Source organism: Prinia subflava, chromosome 2 (genome assembly GCF_021018805.1).
Source record: "Prinia subflava isolate CZ2003 ecotype Zambia chromosome 2, Cam_Psub_1.2, whole genome shotgun sequence".
In the NCBI taxonomy this organism is placed as follows: Eukaryota; Metazoa; Chordata; class Aves; order Passeriformes; family Cisticolidae; genus Prinia; species Prinia subflava.
The window spans coordinates 59,138,581-59,164,605 of record NC_086248.1 but is presented as its reverse complement, the minus strand read 5'-3'; the positions used below and the strand labels follow the sequence as shown (position 1 = coordinate 59,164,605).

The 26,025-nt window shown below is 41.2% G+C and overlaps 1 long non-coding RNA gene across 3 annotated transcripts; it reads left to right on the top strand.

Annotated features, from left to right (window-relative positions):
- Positions 1-7,364: 7,364 nt before the first annotated feature.
- On the top strand, positions 7,365-14,744 carry LOC134546884 (uncharacterized). Of its 3 annotated transcripts, none has more exons than XR_010079281.1 (3): positions 7,365-7,645; positions 12,240-12,379; positions 14,166-14,744. It is a non-coding gene; the product is annotated as an uncharacterized LOC134546884 (long non-coding RNA). The 3 variants fall into 3 exon arrangements; XR_010079280.1 differs by having other exon boundaries at positions 14,159-14,744; XR_010079279.1 differs by having other exon boundaries at positions 14,147-14,744.
- Positions 14,745-26,025: the final 11,281 nt, after the last annotated feature.

The window sequence follows — 26,025 nt, the reverse complement described above, 5'->3', positions numbered from 1 at the left end:
GTTTACAAAGAATCATGTAGAAAAAGTACACTACCTATCTTAATTACTCACTGAAATTTTTGAAGGAATTGATCTGATATTTTACTTCTACTTGATGATCTCTTGTTTTCCAATGTGTGAAAAAATACTAAGCATGTTCTCACTTTGTATTTTTAATCAGGACTTTGAAGTGTGGTTAAATCTTTCATCATCCCTTGATGTATGCAACAAGATTGCTGATAAAAAAATATGTCAATGACTCTCCATCCAAGTATTTTTATTGCTATTAAACCCAGTGAAATAGTTTCCATAGAATCATAGAATGATTTGTGCTGGAAAAGACCTTTGAAGATGTCTAGTTACAGCTTCCCTGCCACAGGCAGGGACATCCTTCACCAGACCTGTTTGCTTAAAGCCCCATCCAGCCTGGCCTTAAACACTTCCAAAAATGGGGGATCCACAACTTCTCTGGGCAACCTGTTCCAGTGTTTCCCCATCCTTATAGTAAGGAATTTTTTGTTATTATTTTCAGTCTAAACCTATCCCCCTTCGGTTTAAAGCCATTACCCCTTGTCCTCTCACAGGGCCTGGTAAAAAGTCACTCTCAATCTGTCGTATAATCTCCCTTTAGGTATTGAAAGGCCACAATAAGATCTCTCTGATGCCCTCTCGTTTTGCTTGGCTTTCTTCTGGATTCATTCCGAAGAGTCCATGGCTTTCTTATGTTTGGGACCTCAGAACTGAATAGAGTAGTCCAGCTGGGGTTTTGCATGAGCACAGTAGAGAAGAATCAAATACCTTGAAATTCTGGCCACAGTTCTTTCTATATAGTTTAGGATACAATAGTCTTTCTGGGCTGCCAGGGCACATTGCCAGGTCACATTCAATTTTTTATTCATCAATATCCTTAAGTCCTTCTCTGCAGGGAGGCATTCAATGCATTTAATAATCTGTCTGTACTGATATTAGTGATTTCACCAATCCTGTCACAGCACTGGAATTTGGTGTTGTGCTTCAAGAGATTCCCACTCACCCACTTCTCAAGCCTTTCAGGGTCCTTGTGGATGGCATCCCTTCTCTCATGGGATAGCTTGGTGTGGTCTCTAAACCTGATGATGGTGTAGTCAATACCACTGCCTATCTCATTATTAAAGATATGACTTCCATTTGGAAAATGCCACATGGAAAGTCCTCTCCCTGAGGGACACCACTTGTTACTGATATCCTTTGGACACTGAGCCACTGATTACAACTCTTTGAATGCTGCCATTCATCCAAGATCTAATCCATTCAATATTCCATCCATTAAATCCATACCTCTCCAATTTAGCAACAAAGATTTTCTGTGGAACACTTTCAAAGGCCTTAAAGAAGTCACAGTAGAGAACATCAGTTTCTCTTCCCTTATCCACCAATCCAGCCACTCTGCCATAAATCCCCAGATTAGCCAGTCATGGTTTTCCTCTTTGTGAAGCCATTCTGGCTGTCTTTAATCACCTCCTTGTCATTCACTTGCCTTGACATATCTTCCAAGAGGATCTGTTCCATGACCTTACAGGCACAGAGGTGAGGCTGTCTAGCTTGTAGTCCAGTTTTGTAAAAATGTCTCCCTCAGAAAATTAAAATTCATTATTATGTTTTAACTCTACAAGCTCTCCAAGCTTTCAAAATCTTCCTGAACAGGCATAGTTGTTAAGAAATAGCCACAGCATTTTGGCATATCCAGATCATGACGTGGAAAAGACAACAGGAGCCCATGTCTTTTTCCTGTGTTAAGCCTCTTTTACATATCTTGAAAGCTGACACAGATCACAACATCCTAGAGTCTTCTACAAAATAATGAACTATCTTTTATAATGCTTCATATTTTTTTTTTAATGCAATATCTCAAACCATAAATTTCAAAGCTTTGAGGGTTCTCTTGTGCCTCCAGGAGATTAAAGTTCCTTCAGGCTGGTTGGTAAGAGGAAAAAACATAAAAGGACAATTTAATTTCTGTTGTGAATCACCAGTTACACTGATAGTCTAATATCTTCTAAAGTAAACTATGTTGTTTTATACACTTTTATATATATGTGTGTAACACATAGAAATTTTGACTTAATATTTTTTACCATCACAATTTGCTTCAAAATATAATTATTATATGAAGTTAGTCTATCAAGAGACTTGTTAAGGCATGTTTTGTATGGAATGCCTTTACATATATATGCTAAGGCATACCAAAGGATTGCTTAAATATATTAAAATACCGGCATTTATGCCTTCAGTTGTAGCCTCAAATGGCGGATTATTAAAATGTCACATCTTGATTTTTTCCTTCATTATCTGCCTTTCCTTATATGATTTTGATCTCTGCATCATTAAAGCCAGCATGTTTTGTACACAATAATCAGTTATATTCTCTGCAAGGACTCCTTCTCTTAGGACAGTCTGACCTTCAGCAACTGAGAACCAAGAGGGAAATTAATTAACTCAAATGCTGCAAGACCCTTTATTAAGATTCTGGTAATAGATTGAAAAGCATGCTAGGAAGCTCAACAGAATTTAGCCTTTCTCCAAACTAAGATGAAACCCTTAGGGACTCTGGCTGCAGCAGGAAACAACTTCAGTGTCAGAAAATTTTGCAAAAGCACAACAGTCAAGAAGTAGGATTATGTATCTCCACTCCCTCAGTTCCTCACCTGCTACCAGACACCTAAAGGCTCTCTGCAAATTAACAGAAGTGGTCTCCATGTTCTGGAGAAAATGGGAGAGGAACTGTGGTGTCAACAGAGTGAGGCTGGGTCCACAGGGGCTGATGCCTATCATGGGAGAGATAGAGGCAAAATGACACTGATTTCCAGGGATTGCACTCATTTTCATCCCAAAACAGCATCCCCCAGAAATCATCTGCATGTTATAGAATAGCCATTAATCATTTAAGATGTCCAAGCAAAGCTGTTTTCTTTCTTCATCTGTTTATTGTTCAGTGCAAGTTAAAGAAGGAAAATGTTCAAGTTGAAAAGAACAGGATAAAGCTTCTCTGCAGAACTGCAAGATTTGATAAATCCAAGAAAGAAAAAAATCACTTTCCTCTGGCCACTGTTGGGGAGTTACACAACTAGGGCTCCCCTTTGCTAGCTCATATAGACTACTCTAAAGACTGGTTAAAGATGGCATGTGTACTGAGCTTTCCTGGGAGGTATTCATCTGCTTTATGTAAGAGACGTGTTGAGGTCTGAATGATACAGTTCAAGCAGTTGCATAGAAGATGGGAGCTTGAACAGTAAAAACACTAGAATGAAATGTACACTTTTCTGCAGTGCTCTTAGCCAAGAGAATACAGTGTCCAGGGAAATAACCAAAGGACAATTTGTGTCTGTGAAAATCATCAGAGGACGCCAAAAGCCCTGAATCTACTGCAGACAGGTAGATATTCTGGGGACAGGCTTGATATTTTTTCTGAAGATCCTTACCCTGCCCTTAGAAGAAAGTTTTCCAAGGAGAGTCCACGGCAATTCAGTAAAGTGTGTCATGCTTTAAACCCCAGCTAGGAACTGCAGCCACTCATTCCCTTACCTCCCCAAATGGGACAAGGGGCAGAATCGGGGAAAAAACCCAATAAACAAATGGGTTTAGATAAGAACAGTGTAATAATTGAAGAAAAAAAAAATTAAAATAATAATATAAAAAAGAGAGTAGGAGAAACAGAGAAAAACCACAGGATTAGCAAGTGATGCACAACATAATTGCTCATCACATACTGATAGATACTAACCCAGTCTCTGAGCCACGACCAGACCCTGTTCTGAGTAAGTGCTGCCAGTTTATATGCAAGACATGATGTTCTATGGCTCTGGCCAGCTGTCCTGGCCATGCTCCCTTCCAGCTTCTTGAACACCTGCTCACTGGAAGAACAAGGAAATCAGAAAAGTCCCTGACTTGGGGTAAGCACTACTAAGCAACAACCAAAACATCAGTGTGTCAATAATCAATATTATTCTCATATTGAATAAAAACCAGAGCACTGTACCACCTACTAAGAAGAAAACTCTATCCGAGTTGAAGCCAGTACACAAGGTCGTCTGAACTCTTCTCACCTCCAACAACAGAGATCAGAGAGAAGAATGAAAATGTCCTTTGGTGTCTACAGTGACAATGTCTTCTCCTCATTTGCACTTTTATTTGGCACAGGTTTCTTCTAAATAAATCAAACTTGTCAAAATATCACCATAAATCAAGAAAACACTGCCGTTTGTTTTGTTTTAAACTGAGCAGGATGCCTGTTTTCAAACCACTCAAATAAAGGCTTAGGAGTTTCACAGACTAGCTTTTAAGGGTCATTCTGAGAGGCCACAGCTTTTGTTTTATGTTACAATAAAGTTGAAAAATGCATGGTTACAGGAATATAGGAAATGATGAATGGTTGGCATAAGGGGCTGCTGTGTGAAAGCTGAGATAGCAGCCATACTCATACTATAACACGAATGAAAACTTATACTTAAGCAAGGGAAGTTGCCTGCTGCTACAACTTTCATGCAAGCCCTTTGTATTTCAGTAGTTAGATCTCATTTGCATCTGCAAACAAACCCACATAAATGAAATTATTCTAAAGAGCACAAGTATTCTGTTAAGACATCTGCTCTTTGCTAACAATCCTGTGCTATCACACTTCGTAAGTTCAAAATTTGAGAAAAGCATGAAGTACTGAAACATTCAAGACCTCATCATGGATAATATTTTGTCTGATTGCTAATGTAATTAAAATAAGAATGACACAGTTCCACAATATAAACTCCAGCCTTGCTGACTGATTTGATTTCTCTATTCATTCTAATTTTGGGCAGGAAGTTGTCATCTGTAACAGTCACCACTTCCTCAAGGTCTTCTGGAACAGAATTATGGAAATTTCTAAGTTTTGGAATACATGAGGCAGTGGTCAGAGTCAGCAAAAATGGCCTTTAAAAGAACTGAAATTTTCTATTTCCCCTTGGCTTGCGACTGGAACACGACAGTCAACAAACAAACCCTTGTGAAAAAGAGCAAGACAAAAAGACGGTCTTAATTCTGAAAAGATTTTATAACTTCAATTCAGCCCCCAAAAGAACAGCTCTCCTACTTCACGTTGGCCTAGAATGGTTCTTTCTGGTCATTTACAACAAATCACAAACCTCAGGAGTAAAAATCAAAGCAATTCTCTGGCAAGATATTTCAGCTATGGCAAAATAAGGTAATTTTATTTGACAGAATCATTTTGCACCCCTTGAAGAAAAGAGTCAAATGGACTTAGCATAGACAATGTTCTAAAGTAATGCTATTCAGTCATATACAAGGCAGGAAAAAACAAAGCAGAAAAAGCCCAAAGCAATTATTTTGTTTTGGAGCTGATCCACTGTATTTTAATGAGAACCTTCACAATTATATAATGACTCTTCATGGTTAGCAGAAAATAGAGTTGTCTTAATGATATAAAATTCAGTTGACTTCTCCAGAACTGCCCACACCTCTTGAGCTAAAGACCTGCAGCATGATAAAGCATGCATGACAATTATAAATGGGTAATCAAAGTGCACAGCAGAGCTGGCAGTGCTTTTCCTGCAAAGAGCACATTTTACTAGCACAGTTCTTAAACCGCTTATGTCAGATGTGTTATTAACGAGCACTCATGTTCACACAGAAATGCAAGCTGCAGGACACAGCCCAAGGCACCCACAGATTTAGATGGGTTGGAGTGGTGACAAAAGGGATAGCTTGGTCTCCATCTTCCCATTAGCTGCAGTATCTCCACCACACCATCAGCAGTGGATGCAGCTTTTTTCCAGCTCCTTCAGTACATATGTTGGGTGTAGCTGATCTTGCCTAATGCCACCAACACAACACCCCCTTCTGCTGTGCTTCCTGTTAAAATACAGGTGAGAGGAAGAGCTCACTTCTCCCTCCCCCACACCACTTGCTCTGAGTCTGCAATTACCCCAGCGTGAGATTTTCCTTCTCATGCCCTGCAAGAGGCTATCTTGTGTCCAGCAGTAGATGCGTGTTGGCTCCACACCAGCTGATGCCTCGTGCCTGCCACTATCAAGGTGCCAAGCCAGAGCTAATGAGCTCCCCAGTGTGACTGCACATCTTAACTCTGTGTGCTGTGGGAGCCAAGGCTGTGCAGGCCCTCTCAGAAAAGCCTTGAGACACCTCCTCTAAGAGGAACAGCCATACTGGACCTCAAAAGGAGTTATGTAAATCCCTAACAGGATTTAAACAGCATTTAAAAATCCAGCCAGTTTCAAGAGAGATATCACACCTTGGCACTTGTTTCCCACATGTCTAGCAATAGAGGAAATGGTGAGTTCCTGACTCATTTTCTCCATTTTCTCCTGCAAACCGCTCTCATCTGCTCAGCCAGCTAGCAAAGAAGTCTATTATCACCTCCTCCTGAGAAAAGAAGCTGGTAGTTGAAGTGGCAGCACCTCTAGATAAATGGTTTTCAATGAAGAAGTCTTTAATCTTCTATCAGATGTAGTTACCCAAAACACAACTTCATTGCAGTGGCATTTGCATACAACCCTTCATCTCCATGATTACTTAATAATCACAAACAAGTATTGCTGATCAGTTTGACACCAGCTCAAATTAGTCTTTCACTTAGAGTCATGAAGTTTAAGCTATTCCTTTTACTTAATTTCAGTTCTTTTTCCCTTATCTCCCCACTAACAAGTGGAAATCTGAGAATCATTGCAGGAACTTCTGGGTTTTGAATAGATGTTTCCTTGCCTCATTTCCATGCCCATTACTCACCCTTAGGAGCTGCTTTGTCCAATTGTTTTCTGCCGTGATAAAAACAACAGTTTCAGTCGTTGGAACAGAAAAGGCAATACATCCAATTGCACCCTGCAGCTCATACACCAGGTTTGCTCTGAGTGATACAGACCTGGACTTTGCAGTAAAATGTTTAAACCCTGCCTTCTAGAAGAACTGTCTGCAGCCATTTTATTTAGTAGAATAATCAAGTGTTCTGGGAGGAAAGTATTTGGCATGAGAATAGTTTTCCTCTTCTGTTTCATTTTATTATATCAGCACTTTCTATAATATATATAGTATATATATAGAATAAGCTTGTTTATAATAAAACATAGAACTAAAACAAAATAATAGGATTCTTTCACAGAGCTGTTGGTGGAGGGTTAAAAAATATAATTTCTAGATTGAGTAATGTATAGGGGGAGGAAAGTAGAGAACGTACAACTGGAACTTGACGCAGCTAGCTGGGAACAAGCGTCAACAGCTCCATGCTATTGTTTTAACCAAATCAAGTGTGGATCAGGGTAGAAGCGTAGGTATGATTTAAGATAGTAACTAAGGAATAGGATAATCAGTGTCTAGGGGTGGGGGTTAGTTAACATGTGTATAATTTAAACTATAAAAATCACGAATCGACTCTGTATGCTTTGGACATCAGATTTGGGTGTATTATCACCCCGGTGTCCCGCGCGCTGGAATAAAGAGCCGCATATGATCGCCTCTGTGTGGTTATATGTTTTCCTACGCTAACATTTTTGGCGACCCAGGACGGGACCTTGTGGGCGCAGCCAGGACCCCGCGACCCGATCACGCTCCAGCCGGCACCGGGTGATTTCTCGGGGAGCCCATCGGAGCCGCGACCCTCGCCGCTCACAACGACCCCTGGTGAGAGGTAAGGTTCTTTATTCTCTGGTCTGGGGGCCTGCCATTAAGACGCAGCGAAAGCTACGCTTGGTTGGGCAAAAGGAATTCCTGGTGGTATTGCCTAGGCAGCCGTCCGTCAGACATCGCGAAAGCGTTGCAGGTTCGGCATCTGTGGTTTTATGTATCTGTAATATGGAGAAACTAAAAGGGTTAAAAGAGGTTTTGGGCAGCAATAATGCCTCTATACCAAGTTCTTCTCCGTTGGGTTGTTTGTTGGCACATTGGAAAGAGGGGAACTTCGGTCAGGAATTACGAAAAGATAAGTTGATTGAATATTGTAATGTTCACTGGCCAAAATACGCTTTGCCTGAAAATCAGAGGTGGCCGAAAAACGGGTCTTTTGATGTGAAGGTTATTATGCAACTTAGATTGCTTTGTACACAAGATGGAAGGGTAGAACAATTACCATATATTGACTTATTTCTGTGCTTGCTTGAGAAACCAGTTTTGTGGCTTGACAAAATGAAAGCAATGAAGCTTGAGAATAATAAGTGTCTGGCTTGCATCCAAAATAAGCATTGTATGGAACATGCAGTTTTAAGTGAAATTTTAGGGGGAAAAAGAGACGAACTGGAATCGGAATTATTGGTATCTCCCATGGCTCCTGGAACCACCACGGCCCCCTCAACACCAAGTTCTACCCCGCTCACCCTGACCCCACCTGATTCTCTTACACCCCCCTCGCTCGCGCCAGCACAATATGTTTCACCCCCACCTTTGTCTGCTGATCCTCCTCTGCCTGTGCCAGCCGCTCCTCCGCTTGCCTCTCCTCTGCCTGCTCAGAGAACCCCCCCCTTCTCCACATACACCTGCTCAAAGCTATCCTGCTCCCCCGCCCACACCCGCTGAAAGAAAATATACTGATCTTCAAGTAGACAGTGAGCAAAGAAGAACTCAGCTTGCCTTTATTTTTCTGGGTCAGGCACAGGAAGATATTAGGAAAAAGCTACAGAAACTGGAAGGGGAAGAGTTAAGAAACTTAGATAAACTCCTAGAGGTTGCCTGGAAAGTTTATAATAACAGGGACAGAGAAATTGTCAAAAAACAGGGGCAAAGCCTTTTGGCAGTCTTACAGAGACAGGGGCGGGGACGTGGTAGAGGTGGTCGTAGCGTTAATAGAGGTGGCTTTGGCAGAGGTTCTGGTCATGGTAGATTAAGTCTGAATCAGTGTGCATATTGTCGGATGGAGGGACACTGGAAAAGGGAGTGTCCAAACCGGTTTAGCCAGAATGGTCAGCCTCAGTTAGACAGTATGTTTAATCAAAGTGGTGAGCATCAGCTGGATGGTGTAGCCAGGGTCATGGTTTTACATGAGAGGGAGCCAGGATCAAGAAAGCCCATGGTGACTTTGCATTTAGAAAGAAAAGACGTAGATTTTCTCATTGACACGGGGGCCACACATTCTGTATTAAATTATCTTGAGGGGCAAATCGGGAACAAGTCAGCAGCAGTCATTGGAGCCACAGGGAAGGAGGAGGTACGGCCATTCTTGCAACCCCTAGAATTGAGCTTTGAAGATAAGATCTTGACCCATGAATTCTTATACATGCCAGACTGCCCAACTCCGCTCTTAGGGCGCGATCTACTGGCAGCACTGGAGGCAGTAATTACTTTTGAGAATGGTGAACTCGTCATGAAAATTCCGGAGTCTAAGACAGGAAAGATTTTGATGATAAAAGAAAAACCAATTTCTAATATTCCTAAAGAAGTAGAAGATGCAGTAATTCCCTCTGTCTGGGAAACAGATGTACCTGGAAAATCTAAATTGGCACAACCGGTACATGTAGAGTTAAAAGAAGGAGCAAAGGCTGTACGAATCAAACAATACCCTATAAAACCAGAAGCACGACAGGGAATAGCAAAGACCATTGATAAATTTTTAAAATATCAAATTCTAGAGGAATGTAAATCGGAATATAACACCCCAATTTTCCCAGTGAAGAAACCCAATGGTGAGTATAGACTTGTACAGGATTTAAGAGGTATAAATGAGATAACAAAAGACATTCATCCAGTGGTTGCCAATCCCTATACATTGTTAGCATCCGTAAAAGAGATATATAAATGGTTTACTGTAATTGACTTAAAAGATGCTTTCTTCTGTATACCCCTTGACCAAGAAAGTAGGAAACTATTTGCCTTTGAGTGGGAACATCCAGAAAGTGGAAGAAAAACTCAGCTCACCTGGAGTCGATTACCGATGGGGTACAAGGGGTCGCCCACTCTCTTTGGAAGTCAACTGGCAAAAGAACTGGAAATCTGGACCAGAGAAGGGCAAGTACCAAGAGACCAATATTTATTACTCCAGTATGTAGATGACATTTTGATTGCAACAGAGGAAGAAATGACCTGCATAAAGGTAACCATTGAGATCTTAAATTCACTAGGAATGGGAGGGTATAAGGTATCCAGAGAAAAAGCACAAATTGCCCAACAGACTGTGATTTACCTGGGATGTGAAATCTCACAAGGGCAGAGAAAACTGGGTACTAATCGTATTCAAGCTATCTGTGCTATTCCAGAGCCTCAGAATCTACACGAGCTGCGGATCTTCCTCGGAATGACAGGGTGGTGTCGCCTGTGGATCATGGACTATGGACTGATTGCAAAACCCTTGTACGAGGCTCAGAAGACGCAGCCGTTCACCTGGGGCAAACCACAGAAAGAGGCCTTCCAGAAGTTAAAGGAAGCACTGACAACTGCTCCTGCTTTGGAGTTACCTGATCTGTCTAAAGACTTTCAGCTGTACGTGCATGAAAGGCAGCGACTGGCACTGGGAGTCCTGACCCAACAACTGGGAAGCTGGAAAAGGCTGGTGGGTTACTTTTCCAAACAACTCGACAACGTAAGTGCCGGATGGCCTTCATGTCTGCGGGCAGTGGCAGCTACCGTGCTGCTGATACAGGAAGCCAGGAAGCTCACAATGGGAAGACACATAGATGTCTATGTGCCACACATGGTAACTACAGTCCTGGAACAAAAGGGGGGCCATTGGCTCTCTCCAAGCCGGATGATGAAGTTTCAGATAACCCTGACTGAGCAGGATGATGTTGCACTAAAAACAACTAACCTCTTGAATCCAGCTCTATTTCTAGGTGCCACAGCTGAGGAAGGTCCATTAGAGCATGACTGTCTAGAAGTCATCGAGCACACTTATTCAGCAAGAACAGATCTGAAGGATGTCCCCCTGGAGCAACCAGAGTGGGAACTCTTTACAGATGGAAGCAGCTTCATGGAGAACGGAGCCAGATACGCGGGATATGCGGTAACTACAATTGATGTAGTAATAGAGGCAAAATCACTACCACCTAACACGTCTGCACAAAGGGCAGAACTAATCGCATTAACCAGAGCACTCGAGCTGAGTGAAGGGAAGACAGTGAATATTTGGACTGATTCCAAATATGCCTTTGGAGTAGTGCATGTACACGGAGCTTTATGGAAAGAAAGAGGACTGCTGTCCTCCTAAGGGACAAATATTAAACATCAAGATGCAGTCCTACAATTGATAGATGCAGTACAAAAACCTGAACAAGTAGCAATCATGCACTGCAAGGCACATCAATCAGGCAACTCCAAAATTTGTGAAGGAAATCGAAAAGCAGATTGGGCAGCCCGTCAGGTAGCGCGAGAGGTGCAGAAAACAATGGCGTTGATACCATCAAGACTTAATATCTCTCAATTTAATTTGCCTCCGAAGCCAAACTATACAATCGAAGATGACAGACTAGCACAACTGCTGAAGGCACAGAAGAACGCAGAAGGGTGGTATGTAACCGCACAAGGGCAAATAGTGGTACCTCCTTTGGTAATGAGAGAAATTTTACAGGTAAAACATAATGAGTGTCACTGGGGTGCAGAGGCGTTGGTAAAGTGGTTAAGACAATACCTAATCTCAGTACGGATGCAAACAATGGCCAAGTCAGTAATGTCTAAATGTGAAATCTGTCTGAAAAACAATCCCGTAGCTAGACGACAGGCACAGTTAGGCAGAATTCGGATAGGAATAGAACCAGGAGACTATTGGCAAGTGGATTTTGCAGAACTGCCAAAAACTCGGGGATACAAATACCTGTTAGTAGGGGTTGACACGTTTTCTGGATGGCCAGAAGCCCTTCCCTGTCGCACAAACCAAGCAAAGGAAACAGTTAAGTGGTTATTACAGGAGATCATTCCCAGGTTTGGGGTGCCCCTAGGGATATCATCAGACAGAGGCCCACACTTCATAGCCACGGTGGTACAAGAGGTAAGCAAGTTATTGGGAATATCTTGAGACCTCCACACACCGTGGAGACCCCAGTCAAGTGGGCAAGTAGAAAGAATGAACCAGACACTGAAGAGGCAGATCAGTAAAATATGCCAGGAAGCCAAACTGCAGTGGCCACAGGCTTTGCCGATAGCATTGCTGAGAGTTCAGATAAAGCCTAGGAGTAAGATGTCAGTTAGTCCTTATGAAATATTGTATGGGAAACCATATGAATCTCCTAACCCCAATCCAAATGTTCATGTCACAGAGAAACAAGATGTGTATAATTATGTTCTGTCCCTCGAGAAAACTCTAGCTCGGCTCCGAAGTGTTCTCGTGTGGAACAGACCACTGGCCCTGGAGAATCCAGTCCACAATATCGAACCAGGAGATGAGGTATACATCAAAACCTAGAACGAAGAACCACTAAAAGAGAAGTGGACTGGTCCCCATCAGGTACTGCTAACCACCTTTACAGCAGTCAAAGTGGCTGGAGTAGAACCCTAGATACACTACACACGTGTGAAGAAGGTCCCTCGTGGAGTCCAGTCGTGGACTGTAGAAACTTTTGGACCAACAAAGCTGAGGCTGAAACGTCTGTAACTGTTCAAATAGTATTGGTAACTGTGCTCATGCTCTTCCTGTAGGTAATGTTAATTTCATGGATACTAATGTCACCAGTAGGGATTGCTGTTACTTTGGGATATGAGATACAGAAGGGTCAACTAACAACTCTTCATTCTAGAATGAAGAGAGAGATACAGGCAAAAACACAAGTAATAGAAATTTCTAATGAAATTCGGGCTGAGAATGTAATGATTAGATTAGTCAGAGACTTTGCCAAAATGCATAATACCAGCAGAATAACGGCCTGCCTGCCAATACCAAAGGCAGCAGGGGACCCAGTAAGCTGGGGAATAATAACGTCAAAATTACCTGAAATAGGAGGGAACAAAACAATTAACTGTAAACAAGTACCAGAGTCAAGGGTGGTGGTCAGAGAATACTGGAAGATAACAGAGGATTCCTATATGCAACCCATGAGAAAGTCAGAGTGCATTCTTAGTAATGGCAAATTGGGACAAATCATAGAGTGGTGGGTTAAGGACCAAGACCTTGCAAAATGGCAATGTTGGTTTCTACGCTATCAAAAGATCAGGGACAACGCTACAGAAAGTGTTGTGGTGTGGAAATGTGAAGAGAAGGATTGGAAAGGACTGGAACCTTGGGACAGTGCATGGTCTGTGAGCATCCTCCAGAAATTCCAATATATGGAAAGCACACCCTGGTGCATTAAATGGAAAGGCTCTGAAAATGAGACAGATCCCACAGTGGCAAATACTGATACTAGCAGTCAGAAAGAGGCAAATAAGGTAAGTTGGTGGGTATGTAAGAAAATTTATGATTGCACCTCTGACAATCTAGAAATGAAACAGTGGTCACCATTGGCAATAGCCTTACGAATTGGTTGTGCCTGCAGGAAAATTAAACACAAACAAGGCAAAATAGATTCTAAGATTATAGTAGGATGTAGCAGGAGTACAATTCGAAGTCCAGGACCATTTGTATGGGCAATGAGTGATGGCACATGGACAACACACTTGCCTATGGACGGGGAGGTAAGAGAAATCACCCTGGGCCTTCCCACTTTATGTCCAATTTGGAAGAAATCCCCATTTAACAGGAGCAGTGAAGCCTTGCAAATAAAAGCAAAGCGAGATGTCTCAGAAGACAAGAACCCAGATGACACTTGGAAGGAACCCTCTAGTGGAGTAAAGATTGGGTGGGCCCTAGAATCCTTGTTTGGTCCCATTGCAAATTATCGAAATAGAGAAATGCTATATAGACTCACAGGTCAGGTAGACAGATTAGCAAGAATCACACGAGAGGGATTTAAAGAACTCAATGTGCAATTACAGGCCACCACCAAAATGACCCTGCAAAATCGTTTGGCTTTAGATATGTTACTTTTGAAAAAACACGGAGTGTGTGGATATTTAAAGGGACAAATCGACCATTGCTGCATCCACATCCCAAATGTAACTGCAGATGTAGAACATGACATCAGTCAGTTAAAACAAATAGAGCATGAGGCACAAAAGGAACAAAAGGATTTAGCTACTAGCTGGTTGGGTAAAATCTTTGAAGGATTAGGATAGAATGTGAGTTCATGGATAAAGTCTATCCTTGAAAATCTGATAATTTTACTGATTATATTTTTAGTAATTTGGTCAGTTTACAGAATCCTGAAGAGAGAGATACAGAAAAAGGCATCTTGGAACAGGACCATAATGAAGGCATTGGCACGGAACCCAGCACCTTCAATCCGCAACAACATCCCGGACAAAGCCTATGACAACAGAGGATTTGAAGATGAACATCCAGTATGAACTCTGAAGCCTAATGGACTGTATTAAGTGAAAGCATTTACACTTAGTATATTAGAGTGAAAATACTTTCAAAGGGGGGAATGTTGGTGGAGGGTTAAAAAATATAATTTCTAGATTGAGTAATGTATAGGGGGAGGAAAGTAGAGAACGTACAACTGGAACTTGACGCAGCTAGCTGGGAACAAGCGTCAACAGCTCCATGCTATTGTTTTAACCAAATCAAGTGTGGATCAGGGTAGAAGCGTAGGTATGATTTAAGATAGTAACTAAGGAATAGGATAATCAGTATCTAGGGGTGGGGGTTAGTTAACATGTGTATAATTTAAACTATAAAAATCACGAATCGACTCTGTATGCTTTGGACATCAGATTTGGGTGTATTATCACCCCGGTGTCCCGCGCGCTGGAATAAAGAACCGCATATGATCGCCTCTGTGTGGTTATATGTTTTCCTACGCTAACAGAGCTACAATGCTCTTGCTAATCCTGGGGCCTATTATTCTGTCTTGGGTTGAAAAATGTAACCAAAAATGTGTATTCTATTTTCATCTGTTGAAATGGGTATGGGGAAGCCTGGCAAATAGACTACATCACCCTTCCCCAAACCTGCAAAGGCAAGCGCTACGTGCTGACCATGGTGGAAGCCACCACTGGATGGCTGGAAACCTACCCTGTGCCTCACGCTACTGCCCGGAACACCATCCTGAGCCTGGAAAAGCAAGTCCTGTGGAGACATGGCACCCCTGAGAGAATCGAGTCAGACAATAGGACCCATTTCAAGAACGGCCTTATAAACACGTGGGCCAGAGAACATGGCATTGAATGGGTATATCACATCCCTTATCATGCACCAGCTGCCGGGAAAGTTGAATGATGCAACAGAATACTAAAGAATACCCAAAAGGCACTGGCGGAGGGACCTTCAAGAATTGGGAACTGAACTTAGCCAAAGCCACCTGGATGGTGAACACTCAAAGATCCATCAACCGAGGTGGACCTGCCCAGTCCAAACCCTTGCACACGGTGGATGGAGATAAAGTCCCGGTGGTTCACATGAAGGGTATGTTAGGAAAAACTGTTTGGATTAATCCCAACTCAGGTAAAGGCAGACCCATCTGTGGGATTGTTTTTGCTCAGGGACCTGGTTATACTTGGTGGGTAACGCAGAAAGATGGAGAAACCTCTTGTGGGCCACAGGGAAACCTAATCTTTAGTGAGAATTGTGAATAAGGTTTCATTGTGTATGTATATAGAGAGAGTTTATTGATTTGGATAGGATAGAGATGATAATAGAATAAGGAGTGGATAATGTCTTGGGTTGAAGAATGTAACCAAAAATTTGTATTCTATTTTCATCTGTTGAAGCCAGTTGGGAGATATTGTTCTTTATCTCTTGTAACTCTAGCGGGGGAAGAGGGCGGATGCCTTCTGTTAACGGGACATCTGATAACACCAGATATGGCAGTGTCTCCTTCTCTCTTCCTCCACCCATCCTCCTCTGAGGGACATCACCTGTGAATGGGCCATTTAAGGCCTCTCACATGACTGATAACATTACCTCATTCCATTGTGAGATGCTCCACCCAGTGGGAGGAGCCAACCATTCCCCACCCAGATAAAATGGGGACACAGGGACTCCAGATGAGTCATTTTTTCCACTGAATTCTTGGAGAAAGACCAGACCCATCTCACCAGCACTGGACCCTTTTTCCTACAGGATCATCTCTACTTCACAGAACAACATCTGTTACTCCAGGAAGACTCATCATTTGGACTGCTTCCAACACCCTGATAGCAGGGTGTCAGGTCGTATCTCTGAGTCTGTCAGGGTTTTCTAGGACTTTTGTTTGCTTGTTTGGTTTTTTGTACTACTTCATTTTTAAAATATTCCTAGTAAAGAACTGTTATTCCTATTCCCATATTTTCGCCCTAAAGCTCTGAATTGCAAAATTGCAATAATTTGGAGGGAGGAGGGTTTTTTTTTTTACATTCTCCATTCCAAGGGAGACTCCAGTTTTCCCTGACAGATACCTGTCTTTGCAAACCAAGACATATTCTTATTTCAAGATCAAATTTCTTGAAGAAATCTGGATATGCTACGACCTTGGAAGTGGCTTTCAGTCCCTACTGTATCCAAGTGCATGACTGTTACATTTGCCAATACATAAAGTCAAATCTGAACTCAGGCTATTCTTTCTTTTCCTTCCATTTGTCATAATTAAATGTTTCTTGACAAAGTTTTCTGGAAGGGTTTTCTTGTGAGGAAAAAATGCATCCCATGATTTGAAATCTTATATCTACTCCAGCAAAGTAGAACTTACTATGGTTCCCTCTTAGAACAGACAGCAAGGAATCTTCTGCAGTATTCAAAGTTACGGAGTTTATAAGTATGCTCGTAAGCTCAGGATAGCTCAAACTCAGTTTTACAATTTCTCTAATCCTTAAGCACAATTCCTTACCAGAAAAATTCAGAAGCACTTGATGAAAATATTCTTTCATTCACTTGGGAAGCAGTGTATTTTCCTGTTGAATTTATTATTTACTGAAGTGACAATATATTCGCAAATTCCTTACCCTGAAAATATATTTTCTATCTATCCTCTTCTTGCAAGTGTGATTCACATAGAAGCTCAGCAAGCCCAGATTACAGATAAATCATTCAAGGATGGCAAGAAACGTAATTGCCATCCCTTTAACAGTGCAGTAATGCTCTCATAGTCCTGTGTATGAAATAGAGAAATAGAGCTAATGCACCTGTGGCTTTCCCAAACAACATACTTATGCTTTAAAATTAAAGGGTCTCCATAGCAACTTTGAGGCATCCAAGAAGAGGGAGGAAAGAGAGTATTTTGCAAAACCCATGGAGTGGATTTAAACTCTATTGTATGTCAGGACTGAAAGCCCATTCCTCTTGGTAAGAGCATAAACATGTGGCTGAAGTGACCTTGCAATATGTCAACCAACATCCATCTCAAAAAAATTATTCTGTAAAAGTCAACCACTGCTTCTGTTTCCAATAGACTGGCAGGGAGCAGCAGGAGCAGTGAGGCAGCACCATGCCAAGAAAGCAGAGCCCACAGCAGCAGAGCAAGGTGAGCAGAGCTGGGTGGGTGCAGGTGATCTGGATCTCCTAACACCCAGGCTGCTAGGACAAGACAGGTCCCAGCCCAAGCTTGGAAAGCCGGGTTGGTGAGTAGGGGTCAGGAAGGCATGCAAGAAGGCACAGGAAAATCTGCCACATAGCTCAGGCAAATACCAAGAGCAGGAGCCTCACTTTAAAAGCAGCTCCTGAGCAAAGGCAGGGTATGCATCTGCTGACATGCCCTGATAGCTTCCTTATCAAAGCTGGCCTTGAATCCAGACAGTGAAAACATGTGGAGGAGAGGGGATGTCCTCAGGCCCCTCACAGTGTCCACTTACAAAGCCTGGGGAAGCTTAACTGCAGCTGCTTAAATCTCACAAGGGCCAGGGGAGAGAGAGAGTGCAGTGTTTTGTACCTTCAAAAGGAATGTGTCGAGCTGCCTGACCACTGGGGATGGGCAGTACTGATGGCTCACAAACAGCACGATGCCATCTGCTTCAGGGAGGCCATACTTGCTCCTCAGTTGTCATTTTTTCGCAAGTCCCAAAATGCCACTCTGTCTGAAAGTCCATGCTTTTTTCTACATATGGGAACAACAACAATTAATATAAATAATGGCAGATGTCTCTAAATGAGAAATAATGTCTTTAATAAAATCACTCTTATAAAAACTGTATTTCTCTCCACAGTGTCTTCTAGATTGTGTGCTTTACTCTCTTAAGAAGGAAAGATGAAATCTCAGCCTCTAAGTACCCTAAAGACTAGTTTTGCTTCATAGCATATTCTGGGATTTCCTCTGTGGGTCCTCTGCAGCCACATGCACAAGTGTGTCTTTCTCCACAGAAAGCAGTGCACTGTAGGGGGGCTCTTTCCCTGAGGTGGAGCTGAGAACTACTAACTCATCCAAATCACACTGTTCCCATTTCCCAATGAATATGCAAGATGTAAATAACTTCTTATTAGAGAAACAGATGACAAATTTTCTGTACAGAAGAACAGGGCTTTGATAAAATTACCTTTGATGCAGTCAGAATTAGTTTATTATCTGTGTCGGTTGAGAATGAATATTAATCCAGTGGAGCACTCTTGTACTGATGAATAGCTCACCTTCAAATCACATTGTTTCTTATGACTTCAATATTTTCTCCTTTTAATTCCCTTTTTTCTTAACAATTAAAGATCCACAGGTCAGCCTGATGAGAACAGAATGAACACTACACAATCTGCACATTTGAAGGCAGCACTGAACCAGCTGATGCAACTTTCTTTTGGGGATAACTCTTAATTGGTAAGGTTAATAGTCCTTTTCACTGAGTTAATTTTTACTTCTATTATTTATCTATTCAGAGTTTCTTCTGAGTGAGTAGACTAATAGTCTGGATATGGGAAAAGAACAAGGAATTCTCAGACAAGAAAAAAAGTGCAACTCTTATAAAAGTGATTTACTTGTTGTTGTGCTGTTTTCTTTCTAGCTACTACAGTTCAGAACAGGACATGTGCCTTTGGCAGTGTCACTGTCACTGCATACAGATTCAAGTGATGCCTTCTGTTTAGGAGAAAGGGACTGGAGCTCTTTTCTGCTCCTAATTTCTTGCTCTGTCTTGAGGTTTGATGCGATAACTCATATTGTTTTCTTCTGCAAAATAAAGCAATAGTAATCTTTGGAAGTACTGAAGGGTCTTTGGTTATAAGGTGGTATATAAGGTGGTTTCCGGTGTTTGAAAAATATGTACAAGCAAGAGATGGTTCTCTGCACATACGTAAAATATTTTCAGTCAAAGAGGAGTAGCCGAGACTTCAGTACACAATGCTACTACAGCTGTGACTCATCCAATTTTGTATTTGAAGGTGAAATTTCACACTTATGTGATCCTTTACATCTTTGATATGGGACTTGATTTTGTGTTTTACCATCATGGTCTGATGTTTTTGGGTGACTTTATTCCCTCTGGACTGAACAGAAAAAGGCATTTTTGGTATATTTTTGTCAAAGCAAAATAAAAGGCTTATAATTTTTTTTCTCTCATAGGCCTTTTTTCTTGATGTTCATTATCATCAATGTAATACATTCAACAGTTTCAAACAGATATCAGAATCTTTTAGAGTCGAAATATGTCTTAATACTTTATTCTTCTCTACCCTTCTCCTTGGTAACCGTGCACAATTTTATGCAGCTTAGTAGAAATTTGATTAAGACTTCAGAACTGGAAGACAAATATATTTGCATTTCAGCAGAGGAAAGACTGCTGTGGGACGGGCAAAACAAATTTGACTGTGCCAGAGGAGCTTGGGCAGTGGTTCTTAGTAAGCAGGAGTTTCTAGGTCTGACCTCTATGAAAATCCACACAGGTAAAGACAGGCTTAATTTCCTTCCTCTCCATTGTTTCTTACACCCTTCATCCTTCCCTGTTTCTGTCTGCAAATGGGGAGAGACAAAAAATCCCTACATGCAGTCAGAGCACTGGCTGTGTGCTCAAAGGGAACAGGAAATAGAAGTATCACAGCAGGCCTCTTGTTAAAAGGCAGAGATGAGCAAGACACAGACTTCTTGTTTATCACAGCATGAAAAGGGTCCTGGTTTATTCATCTTTACAGCTCAGCCATCCTGACTCCAACCATTCACTGACTCTGGCTGCAGCAAGCTCCTACTGTGGGTTTCCCTTCCAGCCTCTGACTGCTGGATATTTCCTGCTAAACTGTGACTGCAGACTTTTGCCTGGCTAGACTGTGACTACAGGTTCCAACTGCAGGCTCTAACTGCAGACCCAGACTCACCTCACAGCAGTGAATTTCTCTCCCCAGGATCCTTCTTCCGCAAGGTTCCTCCTCCTTCATGATTCCCCTCACTAGCTAACCCACTTCCTTTTATCACACTTGTCTTTATTGGCTATAGCTGTGACTCATCGGGGTGAGGCTGTATTGGGTAATTAACACAGCTGTTACTTACCAGGGATGAGGTCACCTGTATTCCCTTCTCCTACAAGAAGTACCTGCAGCTGGAAAATAGGAGTACAGAGGCACAGAGAACTAAAAAAGTACATCTGGAAGTATAAACACTGCAGGAAAATGTCAGGTGAACATCTTTTATCTGTTCATGGAATAAGAAAAAATAACCCACCTTCCCGAACTAGGAGTACCAGGGTAAACAAAGTGTAGGAGAAGAAAACAATATCAAAGCTGACTGAGTCATAAACATCTTATTTCTGCAGGAAAGAGAGAGAATACTGAGAACACTGAAATCACAGGACCATCCAGTTAAAGTTCTCATATTCATATGTCTGCCTTGATGTGCTTTGAATACCACAGAATAGCATTTGCTCCTGTTGTTTTTCTCTGAATTACTGTAGCTGACAATATCAGGACAATAATTTCCTACTGAATAAAACAAAAGCAGGCATTAGGATGAAATGTCCCTTGATAGTGTTCATGTGGTATTAGTGTTAGATTCACTGAAGAAAAGAAAAAAGAGAAGAAATATAAATTATTCAAGCTGAAAAATACTGTGGTATATTTCAGGATGTTATTCAAACTAGAGAAGCACAGAAAAACCTGAGAAGATAAGCCCCTGAGCATTTTATGGCTACGTTTCACACTCACTTTGCACTGCTACAAAGAGACTTTTCCATTAGCTGGCACACAATCTTTGGTACAGTAGCCTTGAAAACGTGCTCAAGCAGTCTCAGGATTTCCACTCTCCATTTTATCTATTTCCTGCCACAGGACTAAAAATATCCCTGTATTCCACCAGTTTTTGTTTCCATGGTGTGGGTATAGCTGCTTCTTTAGGCAGTTTGGAGATGGGCTGTGCTGCCCTGAACAATAGGTTTGATGGTAAGTGTTCAGAAATAGGGGTGAACAGTGAAAGACAGGGGTTATTATTCAGCACACCTGCTTCTTCATTTCTTTAATAGCTGACCCAGAAGGACATGGATAGAGAAAGAAATGCATTTACCTTAAAGTGTAGTGGGAAAGATGAGCTTTAAGCAAGCAGAGGGTGAGCATTGTTTCTTGCTGTTTATAAGAAAGGGTTAAAAATAAGCCCATACTGACAGCACAGGAAGGTGCAGTTTGATTATTACAAATCATTTATCTCAGCCTGGTCTGTGTATGGTGTGGCCTTTCAGTATGAAAAAGTGTCTCAGCTAATATCTTTTCTGATTTATCTCTTTGTTAGTTTATTGTTTTTACCTGGAATAAATATTACAGCATATAAAGGCATGCAGAAGTATTATGACTTTCAAAATCACTGATGTGAGTGTCAGACATTTTCATGTAAAATGGCACTCACCTCCTCTTCTTTCTAAAATGCTGTTAGTTCCTGCCTCTGACAGTCCATCAGATTTTCAGCTTGAAGAGCTGGCTTTTTGTCTGCTCTGTCTTCTCTGGTGGTCATAGATATCTGAACAGATATCTCCCTTCTCCAAAGAAATATTTCAGAATCAAGACAACACATACTTTCTTTTGGAATCTATGGGGCACCTCTCACAATTATCATTTTCTGAAAAAGACAGGACTGACCCTCAGAAGAGAAAGCACAAAATCTAACCTGGGCTATGGGAAAATTTGAAAGCAAATATAAGTCTTTTATTTCCCAGCTGGTGTTCCTAGTCTCAAAAACACATATCTTGCAGGGATAGATCCACAATTTCCAGGTTTACACTGAGCCAAGTTGCAACAATTCTGTGTTAGTGGTGTTACTGAAAAAATAACGAGCACAAATAAAACAGCAAAAGAAGACACTTATAACTACTAAAATCAGTTTTGCAGTCCTTTTTTTTCCTTGAAGAGGAGAAAAGCATTATTTTTGCAATGTGAGAAATTATAGAGTAATATCTCTTGGTCTTCACTTATTGAAGCAACGAGGGAAAATTCGAGAGTGGTCAGAGGGTCAGTAGCAATAAGAGCAGGAACAACCTCCTCCTTTGTCATGGTCATGCAGGCTGTTTAGGAAGGTTAAAAGGGCAGGCCAGTCATCCACAAATACTTTGAACAGTTATATCAAATTGTTTTCATCTAGTGGGATAACACTGAAATATCCTTTCAATATCTATTGTAAGGTAAAGAATGTCAGAAGGATTAATTTTATTTTCAGTTTCAGAAGTATGAGTTATCTCATTTTTGTTGCACATTTTTGATATTTCTATCTGCAAGGAAAAAGATCTCAGGTAGGAGAGAAGAGCACAAAAGGGACACACATACACTGCATGTAGAACAGCCATGTAATCTGGACAGGTCAAAGATTTGTCCTTATGGGTTGCTTCCCACTCAGCTTATTCTGTCATTCTGTGATTTTCCACCATGAGGCTGATGTGAAAAACACCAACTGAGCACAAGGACCAAAGTACACTTGTGGAGCACTGCTACCTTTCTCTCCTTCAGCCCGTTTCCCCCTTTGCCAGCTTCCATGGCACAATTCACACTTCTCAGTCCATTTTGACATCTTTGTTGTCAGCTGAAGCTGACATCTCAAGCTCCGACCCCATACAGAATGAGTGTGATGGAAATACCAAAATTTTCAGATTTGACTGAAAACTACAGAAAGACAATTTAGGAAGTCCAAGACAGCCCTTACCCAGCTTTGGACTCACTTTGCTTCCCAGTTGCAAATAAAAATATTTTACAATTGGTGGGATAAAGAAGAGACCATGTTTCTCCCAGCAATGCAGAGATCACTTTCTGTTCTTTATGTTATGAAAACACTCACCAGATCTAGAAATGTTAGAGATAGCCAACTTGGTTCTTTGTTTCCCTACTATCTTTTTGTTCTGATATTGTTCTCTGGTAAGCACTGCTACAGAACACAGGACCTTTGTTACCTGGTTTTCCAGTCTAGGACACAATACATAAGCATACACCTATGAGAAAAAGAAATTCTTAGAGTAAAATGGAGTTCAGCATCATTTTAAAGGATAAGATGATAGAAAGTTTTGAAACAAATCTCAAATGAAATAAACACTTCAATGCAATCAAAAATCTTTTCTGCAGCACAGTTTCAGTTTCCCAAAAACTCAAGACAATGTATACTTAGGAATGTCAGCGTATTGTTGATTGAGACCTTTAAACTTTCTTTAAGCGGTAAAGAAGATATTAAACAAAATTTGTAATTGAAGATAAATAAAATATATTGTAATATTGAAGTCTTTGAAATACAGATAGCATTCTCTGCCCCTCATTAAATAATATTTGACTTTGAATATGATTTCCTGTCTCTGTCCTCTTTGCACGTCCCAAAAGAGTCAGTATTTGAAAAGATGACCACAGCTGTGACTACAGCAAAATATGTGAGCACAACAGCTTCTCTATAGTTACACACACACAAGTTCACACCCCTCCAGTTTTACAAAGATAGAAGACACGTTAAAAACTGTGTGCATGCCAAAATGTAATGCTAAGTTTAGATATTATTTTTGTTCTTATTCTTTAATAGCAGGATACAAATTTTAGGAAAAAAAAAAAGCGCTATTTTGTCCTTTGCTCACAGTTACAAAATAAACAATAAAAATCTACTTTGAGAAGTGTTTCAGAAACTAGCTTTAGTGGTATGACATTGTCACTAACTCCTAGAACAGTCAGGAAAACACAGTTCATATCTAACAATAATGAAGTAAGTTACACTGTGTATAGGCAGTGCTGGCAAATGGGCAAAGCTTTTTTTTTTGATAACCACTTTGACTTGTCATGGGCGTCTAGATGGAATTTTCTTCTTGGGTTTTTTTCTTGATAATTTAGGGTTTTGGAGGTTTCAGATGGATAATCTTGTTTAATAAGGATCTTCACCCAAACACTTCAAATATCTTCAATGACTTTGTTTATGAGAGTCTTGTGACTGGAATCAATATCTGCCTGTGTATTTGACTAAATGTGCAGATGCAGGCATCTAATTAACTGTAGTGTTTACCAGACATTCATACAGCCAAGTCCTCCTCAGAAAAGTATCATTTGATAATGGTAACATGGGTTTCGCTTTTGCATAGAACAAAGCATAGCTTGGTATTTTTTAAAGCACGACTCATCTGTGAAACACAACCTTCTCTGTTAGGAACACAGTTTCTCCCAGTGAGAGTGGCTCTCCTGGAACACGGAGCCCATGTACCACTAACTGTGTACTCCTCTTTTGCCCTTCCTTCTCTTAAACTAAATTGCTGAAGTAATAACATATTTCCTAAAATGCTTGATCACTTTTCATCTGTCTCCTTCACCCAGGAAGAAAACGTCCCATGGACTTTGCCAGAGCTGTTGCTAAAGAATATACATGAAGGCAACACATGACAAAAAAAGTGGTCTGTATTTCAGTTTTTCTGTTGCTGTGGTCTGGACTCAAGGGAGAGGTGTGGCAAGCAGGTCTGACTTCACTCCTTACATCTGACGCATCTTGTTCAGAGATTTCCCTGCTGACCACTCTTAAGAGTAGCAAAAAGCCTCTAACTTACCTTTCACTTCCCAAGGACCCCTCACAGTGACACTTATCTACCAGGCTACTGGCATGTAGTGGCCGCAGAGACTGCATCCAGATTTGACCTGCTGGGAGACCTACTGGCTCCCTGCAAGGCTGTGCACCCACTGATCCTTTCTGAGAAGAAGAAGTGAGGAAGGGAGCTCAGTCATGGCTGGGTGTCCAGCTGGTGTGGTGCCCATGGTACCATGGGACCTTGGCTACAGGACCTTGGAAGTGGTACTGGATCCCGAGCAGCCAAACAGAGATTATCCTTTCTTCCCTGCTTTTTTCTCATAAAACAGGAATTCAAGTGAGTCTCATTTTGCATGCAAAGTGTCCGATTAGAGTTTTATTTCAAAATGCTACAACACTGTGCCAAGAAGGGTCTGTATGGTGATTCACAGGAAGAAGACCTATGTGATTTCCTCTCCTCGGGAAGAATTAATACAGTAATTTGAAATTAACGGCTGTTTAAAATTAGGAAGGCCTTTAATGTCCATGAGCAGCGGGGCTTCCTTGCTGTTCTTGACCTTTTAGTGATCTCCATGCCATGAAACTTTAAATAAAAGATTTCATTAAAAACTACCACAGCTATGACCCAGAGAAAATTGAATTACTCTGTTTTCTCGACAAATGGGTCTCAGAATCAGCAGCAGGAGAAGAGTAACTCAATGAAATAATGGAATGCATACAGTTTTGTAGAAGAAAATGCTGCTCTCTGACAAAAATAAATCCATTTATCAATCAAGAACTCAGGATGTTCTTCAGAAAGAAATTGTAACTCTTTTACTAACAATGAACCATGGAAGAAAGGGACCCATAAGTCCCACTGTGAGGACATTAGGACAAAAATTTGCATCAATAGATAGATCCCCCACTGGGCTTCCACACAGCCCTCTGTATTCATTAATTATCAGCAGCTAATTGAGACTTGTGTCACTCTGTAGTCTAAATAAGTTTATAACAGTTCCATCAAACCTCTTCCCTGATGCTAGAGCTCAGATGGCCCCCTGTTGCCTTGGAGAAGTGGTATTTTGGAAAGGACCTAGCACTTACACAATTGCAATTACATGTTCCCCATCTACATACTGCCAAGATAAGTACTTTAACTAGACTGTTATTATCTACATATCTGCCAGTCTTCTACATTTGAGTCCGTCCTAGCTAAAGTAAATAAGTATGAAAAAAAGCAAAT